This window comes from Nannospalax galili, unplaced genomic scaffold, assembly GCF_000622305.1.
Source record: "Nannospalax galili isolate Female #2095 unplaced genomic scaffold, S.galili_v1.0 scaffold96, whole genome shotgun sequence".
Taxonomy (NCBI): Eukaryota; Metazoa; Chordata; class Mammalia; order Rodentia; family Spalacidae; genus Nannospalax; species Nannospalax galili.
This window is the reverse complement of record NW_008342018.1, coordinates 7,552,204-7,559,095: the sequence shown is the minus strand read 5'-3', so window position 1 is coordinate 7,559,095 and position 6,892 is coordinate 7,552,204. Positions and strand designations below refer to the sequence as shown.

At 36.1% G+C, this 6,892-nt stretch overlaps 1 non-coding gene and 1 pseudogene across 1 annotated transcript; both read left to right on the top strand.

Moving 5' to 3' along the window:
- Window positions 1-731, top strand: part of LOC103738021 — a 29,198-nt pseudogene extending 28,467 nt beyond the window's left edge.
- On the top strand, window positions 82-227 carry LOC115071210. The gene has a single exon (XR_003850317.1). It is a non-coding gene; the product is annotated as a small nucleolar RNA SNORA62/SNORA6 family (small nucleolar RNA).
- Window positions 732-6,892: the final 6,161 nt, after the last annotated feature.

Genomic DNA, 6,892 nt, shown 5'->3' with positions numbered 1-6,892 from the left:
TAAAATAAAACAATCTCTAAAATTATTGAAATAACCAATCAAACAAATTGTGCTTCAAAACTAATCGTAAAAATTTTAAGAGGTGTGCATTGTTAGAGCTTGGAGTTGAGGTCACAAACTAGCCAATGAACTCACAAGTGTAGGCAGTGTGCTACATGAGTGGCAAGTTTTCACTAACACTCTAATCTGGCCTGTGAGTGGAGTTTGATAGTAACCTTTGTACAAGTACAAATTCATGCATAAGAAGTTCACAGGGATGAGAACACTTGGAAAGTGGGCTTGTGCTTCAGAATGAATGTTCAAGGGTATTTTGAAATCAAAGAAGAAAGGATGTGGGGCAAGGAGTTCACTCAGTGGGTTTGATGTGGTGGATGCTGGCCCAGGAAGTTCTGTGCACGTGTGGTACCACCTCCCGTGAGCAATCGTGGGAGGTCATGCCTGATCTCTACTTCTACAGAGACCCTGAAGAGATTGATAAGGAAGAGCAAGCTGCTGCTGAAAAGGCTGTGACCAAGGAGGAATTTCTGGGTGAACGGACTGCACCAGCTCCTGAGTTCACTGCAGCTCAGCCAGAGGTGGCAGACTGGTCTGAAGGCATGCAAGTGCCCCCTGTACCTATCCAGCAGTTCCCTACTGGAGACTGGAGTGCCCAGCCGGCCACTGAGGACTGGTCTGCAGCCCCCACTGCTCAGGCCACTGAGTGGGTTGGAACAACCACTGAGTGGCTGTGAGCTGTGCTGCAGTCACCTGAGCAGGATGGAAAGGAGGTGAATGGAAAATAACATGTTTCTAAAAAATAAATAAATAAATTTAAGAGTTTATGATCTTGCCAGAAAATTTCAAAATAGATACTCAATAATGACAATGTTGTGGAGTCAGTTCTCTCTTTTCAACTTTACATGTGTTCCAGGAATGAAACTCAGGTTGCCAGTCTTGTGCAGCAAACACCTTTATTTACCTGGTGAGATTTCTGTCCCTCTATTTCTCTTTATAAAAATATATTACTATATTCACCCACCACCTCTGACTCCTACAATCTCTCTGCCCTCTCTTTTGCAATGATTTCTAAACCTTGGGAGGAAAAGATGTGACAGAGGTGTGTCATTTGAGGTTGAGAAGTCTGCAATCTCTTGTTCTCAGCATACTAACCAGATGTGGTTTCTATTAATCATCATTTGCTGCATTTCTATGGGTTTAATAATAAGTCATTAGAAGTCAGTTTAACATTGTGTCCATTTAGCAAGATAAAAGTATTAGGCTCTTTCCTGTGTCCTGTGTCATGTCTAGCCTTTTGTGGCTCTAATATCAGTGTCAGATATGGACTTCATCCTGTGAAGGGAGGCTTAAATCTAATCATAAAGTGGTTGGCTACTCCCATAATATTAGTGCCACCATTGTACAAGTTGGTATGTCTTTTCATTATTATAGCTCACAGGCTTCACAGCTGGGTGAGATTTATTACTTTTCTCTTATGGTAGTGTGCACTGCACCTTCCAGCATGATCAAAGCTAGTCAGTAGAGATGAAGCTTAGAGTTAATTAACATCATGATTCACCCTAGTATATTATATTACTCATTGTGCAGTGTTTTCAACAATAGGGTCTTACCATCAAATTCTGGCTGGTAACCAAAGGCAATGACAATAACCAATATTGTTTGAGGGTTGCTGGTACTATCCTGGTCTACAACTCATAAAGAAGGAGCACATTCCTAGTGTTGAACTTTTTACTATCTGGTAGGGATATAGTGCATTTAAACTATTTTTATATTGCATATGTATATTTTATGACTCTTCTGCAGTAGTAGGTTTCCATATGAGTTTTACATCATATATGAGTTTTATATCCCTTCTCATATTCCCTCCTTTACCCTGCCACTGAGTGTCCATCCCATTTAGCCCTACCTATTATATTAGTCTCCTTTTGCCTTTATATCACGAAGGGCTTCTCCATGAAGCCCAGCCTCATGCCCCAGATTTGTAGCTACTTATAAGAGAGAACATGTAGTGTTTGTCTTTCTGGGTCTGGATTAACACACTCAAGATGATTGTTTTCAGTTCTTCTCATTTACTTGTGAATTTCATTTTGTTACAGCTGAATAGTAATTCATTTTGTAAATATACCATGTTTTCATTTTGCATTCATCAATTGAGGACATCGAGGTTTTTTTTTCCATTTCCTGGCTATTCTGAGTAAAGTAGCAATGAATATGAATGAACAGGTATTTCTGTAGTGGGAGAGAGAGGAACCTACACACAGCTTCACAGATGCACCAACAGCATGTCATATTTTTGGATATTAGTTATTCTGATTAGTTTATAATGGCAGTAGCACTTATGAAGCCACAGTGCTTGTGACAGCATTGACACAACATGCCCCAAAAAAAAAAAAAAAAAAAAAAAAAAAAGCATGGATAGGGAAGGTTGGCAAGAACCCCAGACCTAGTGGAGGAACTACTGGCAACTCGTAGCTACTGAAAGAGGGAGAGTCAGTTTTCTTTTAAGGGCTGATACCCATACTCTGGAATGGACTCACAGATAGGAGCAAATTGCATGCACAAACTAGATTTTATAGACCTTTAAAATTAATAATAGAGGATATGAAATAAAAGGAGAAGGAGTCTGGCAGAGGAAATGGAAATCTGAGAGTAGATGGGAGAAGAGGTCTGATTATTATCATAATATATTGTTTGAAATTCTCAGAAAGTCAATAGAAACACTTTGAAATCTGTTTCTACAATTTGAGATTTTAAGTGTATTTATAATTAAATGAGAACTCCTGCTCCATTTTAGCTCTCACCTTCATTTCATCCTCAGACATAGTTTTCTCTTATTTAGGATTTTCTACTTATTAGTTGTTGATTATCCACAGCCTATCAATGCTTACCAATTTTTAATTTAACCTATCTTTAAAATAATATGGGACATTTCAAAATACATGCACCCCAATATATTCATATTATTGAATCTTGCCCAGTGTTTCTGCTAGGAAGCCAGGGTTCAAAAGCTTGGGGTAGACCTTTAAGACAAGTACACAATATTGGTTGAAGTAGTTTTTAAATTTGGATAGCTATAATCCAAATAAGAATAAGAACTACTTATACAGATCCCTGCCTTGGGCCTTCAAATATCTAAAATATTTCTTTGTGTTTAATCCATTAAATGTAGTCTTTCACTCATTTGCTATAGCACCTAAGATTCTAAGACATGTTACATATTTCACAAAACTTGCATTTTCTAAATGTCAACCCTCTAAATATACAATTTATTTTTTTCGAATAGTGTTTGCTTAAAATTCCATTGCTCTGTCAAGAGTCAATTGAACTTAAAAATATAATTATCAGTTACTCAGCAAAATAGGCAGATTTTAGCCAACTGTGTGGAAAGACATATTTCAAAGCTGATTTGATTTTTACTGACTGAATAGTCTTTATGTTTTATGCATTAGCTTATTTTCTTTTTTTATTTTTTCTTGTTTAAAAGAAGAACTATGATTATCTGTAAAACTGATTGCTCAAAGTAATTAATCATTTTTCTTATGAAATTAGCAGGGTAAAATAAGTTCTTATAATTAAAGAGTTTTCTCTTGTGGAAATACAACATGCTGAGTGGTTGTGTCAGGAATGATTTCAAAACCAGTGGAGTCAATTCCTTGAATAATGGAACTCTTAAAGGTACATATTTTGTAACATAATGAAATATAAAATATAAATTTCCTTAATGTTTTATATCTTTTTAAATTTAAACCATTTAAGTTTCAATGAATTTCACATAATATATTTTAATGATCTTTAGATCCCTTCCTGTACATGCATCCACTTCCTAACCTTCCTTAAAAAATTATATATAAGGCCTATAGTCATGTTTGTGTCCCCAAATGACCTTCGGTGTGTGTCCATCCACTGGAGCCTGGTCACCCTAATAAGTGTCTCACCCTTAAACGAGACCTAATCTCCCCTCCCAGCACTTACCAGTTGCCAGTAGTTCCTGTCAGGGTGGTATTCTTATCCACTTTCACAAGTCTATATTGGCATTTTGCTTAGCTTGAGCTTAGATAGGACTTGAACATGTTGTCAACATTCCTGTGAGTGTGTAGGAATAACTGACCAGCTGTCTGGCAAACTTTTTCCTGTTGTTATCTACCTCCTCTGGCTCTTACAGTCTTTCTGCCCACTCTTCTACAATGATCCCTAAGCCTTAGAATGTATAAATTTGATGTAAGTGTCTTATTCAGGGCTAAGCTTTCTGCAGAATCTTTCTACACATGTTGGCCAGTTGTACTTGGTGTTAATTATCATCTGCTGTATACAGAAATTTCTCTGCTGAGTTGAGAGATGCATTATGAAATTCATAGAGAAATGGATGGAATTGAAAATCATCCTGACTGAAGTAACTCAGACAGAGAAAAATGAATGTCAAATGTTCCCTCTTATAGCTGGATGGGAGCTTTGAATTCTTAGATATCCATATTTCAATTTCAATTTCAATTTCAAGATTCAGAGAGGTCAAAACCTAATAAATGGTCATGTGCTCCTTGAGAGGAGAGGTAGAATGAAGGAATATAAAAAGCAAAAGGAGAAATAGAGTATGAAGGGTGAAATGGGGTGGGGAATGAGAAGGCAGGAAGGAGGAGAGAGCATTAATAATAACACTAAAAGCCTTTAGAAAAATTCGTCTGGAAATCTGAGACTATGGAAGGTACTTAAAGGCATTTTAAAGATAGATTGAAATGGCTTAACTTATAACAGGGGAACATTGCCCTTACTAGACACCATAGGTTTCAAAAATAAAAGCCCAATGCCAGGAATGGACTATCTCTTTTGAAATTGTTAACCTGGTGTCTCATTGACCCTCAAAGAATACTGGGCTTTGCCCTTCATCTTGGTTACCAACCGGGACTTCATGGTAAGACTCTATTGCTGAAGACACTATAAACATGAGCTGTAGAATAAATATGGAGAAATCAAGCCAGTGCTGACTTCAAATCCTCATCTTTACTGTATAGCTTTCATGATGGAGGAAGACACTTTGCAAGATACCTGAGGAGAAAAATTTACACAAACATTACCCAGCTATAAATACTGCAAGCTACAACAAAAAATGTCCTGAAGATATGCCTATTTGTGCAGTAGTGGAACAAATAGTCTAGGAGTAACCAACTACTTTCTAATCATATTTAAGGTCTGCCTCAAAGGATGGAGCCAATAGCTGACAATGCTTCAGGACAGACAGCCCACAGGCCATGGAAGAAATGCTAATACAACTTCTGCTAATTATATATTGTATTAAGCTGATTTTTAATCACATTGACATTATTTTTATACTTCTTAAAAGGAACACTAATGAATTAAAATTGCACAATAAATAATTTTTAAATTCTTTAATATAGGTAAAAAATAAATTCTGTCTTCTCATGTTGATTTTCACCATTAACAGAGCAGTTATTCTTGCCTTGTAGAGTTTCTGATTAATTTCATTAAATTTGACATTATTAGTTTTTGTATCATGCCCATATTCATATGAAACTCTAATAATGAAATGATTATTTCTGCTAATGTGTCATAACCATATTTTCCAATAAATTATTTTTGTACATTTTTAAAATTCTGTTAATATGCTTACTTTTGTTGTCTAAGAAGCTAAAATATCATTTAAAATGAGATTAGGAAATATGGTAGTTCAGTTAACCTGAAAATAACCTTAATAGCAAGTGCTAGTATAAAAATATAGCAATTCTTAATCCCTGTAATCAGGAGGCTGGTGGATCTCTGTGAGACTGAGACCAGCCTGATGATATGGGGGCGGGGGGTGGCTGACTACAGGGTGATCCTCTGCTAATCAATCAATCAATCAATCAATCAATCAATCAAAACTAAATCAATTTAATTGCATCAATCTATCATGTATCTGTCTATCTACCTACCTATCCCTAATTCTACCTAATTCTAATGAAAATATATGCATATGTTATGTGTTACAAATTTTAAAAAAGAACATAAATATGTATATATATATATATATATATATTCTCCTCCACACAGTTTGTAATATCAAACCTACATATCATTGTTTTGTTTTCAATAATCCATCATATGGACTTAAACTATGAATTTTCAAACTAAGAAAATAACACAAAGTATGTCTATTGATAATCTGGGGATCCTTTGCTAATTGAGTCACACCACCATTCAGGGGAAGGAGTTGGAATTTTCCTGAGAGATCAGTGAGTAACTTTTTTAGACCTTGTTGGCTATGGTAAGGCAAAACTTAGAGCCAGATAAAGAATATTCAAGAAAGTAGAGACAAGATTAGAAATTATTCAGAATGTGGTAGGTATACACCAAGACAATATGAGAAGTGGAAGGTAAGGACAAATGAGCAAAGGATATCCCAGAAAGGGAGAATGTGAGTAGCTTCTTCTACTTTTAAAATTCAATTATTGTGATATAAGACCAGGATAACCATCATAATGACAAAAATAGCTATGATCACATTTACATGCTGGACTTGGCACTTACCACACAGGCACTCAACCACTGAACTACATACCCAGCCCCTCAAAATCACATATTTTGAAGCATCAAACAGTTATGGAAAAGAATGATTTATAAGCCAGGCGTGGTATGCACACCTATAGTTTCAGCACTAGGGAGGCAGAGGCAGGTGGATTTCTGTGAGTTTCAGGCCAGCCCGGTATACAGTCTACCTAATGAGTTCCAGGCCAGCTAGGGCTACAGGAAGACCCTGTTTCAAAAAGACCAAAAAAAAAATGATTTATGATAGGTTTCAGAATTTCAAGGTGAGTCAAATACCATAATTCTGTTACAGTCCATTTTTTCACATTTGATCTAATTTAGGAAGAAGTGCATGTGCATTGGAGACCATTATTAATAT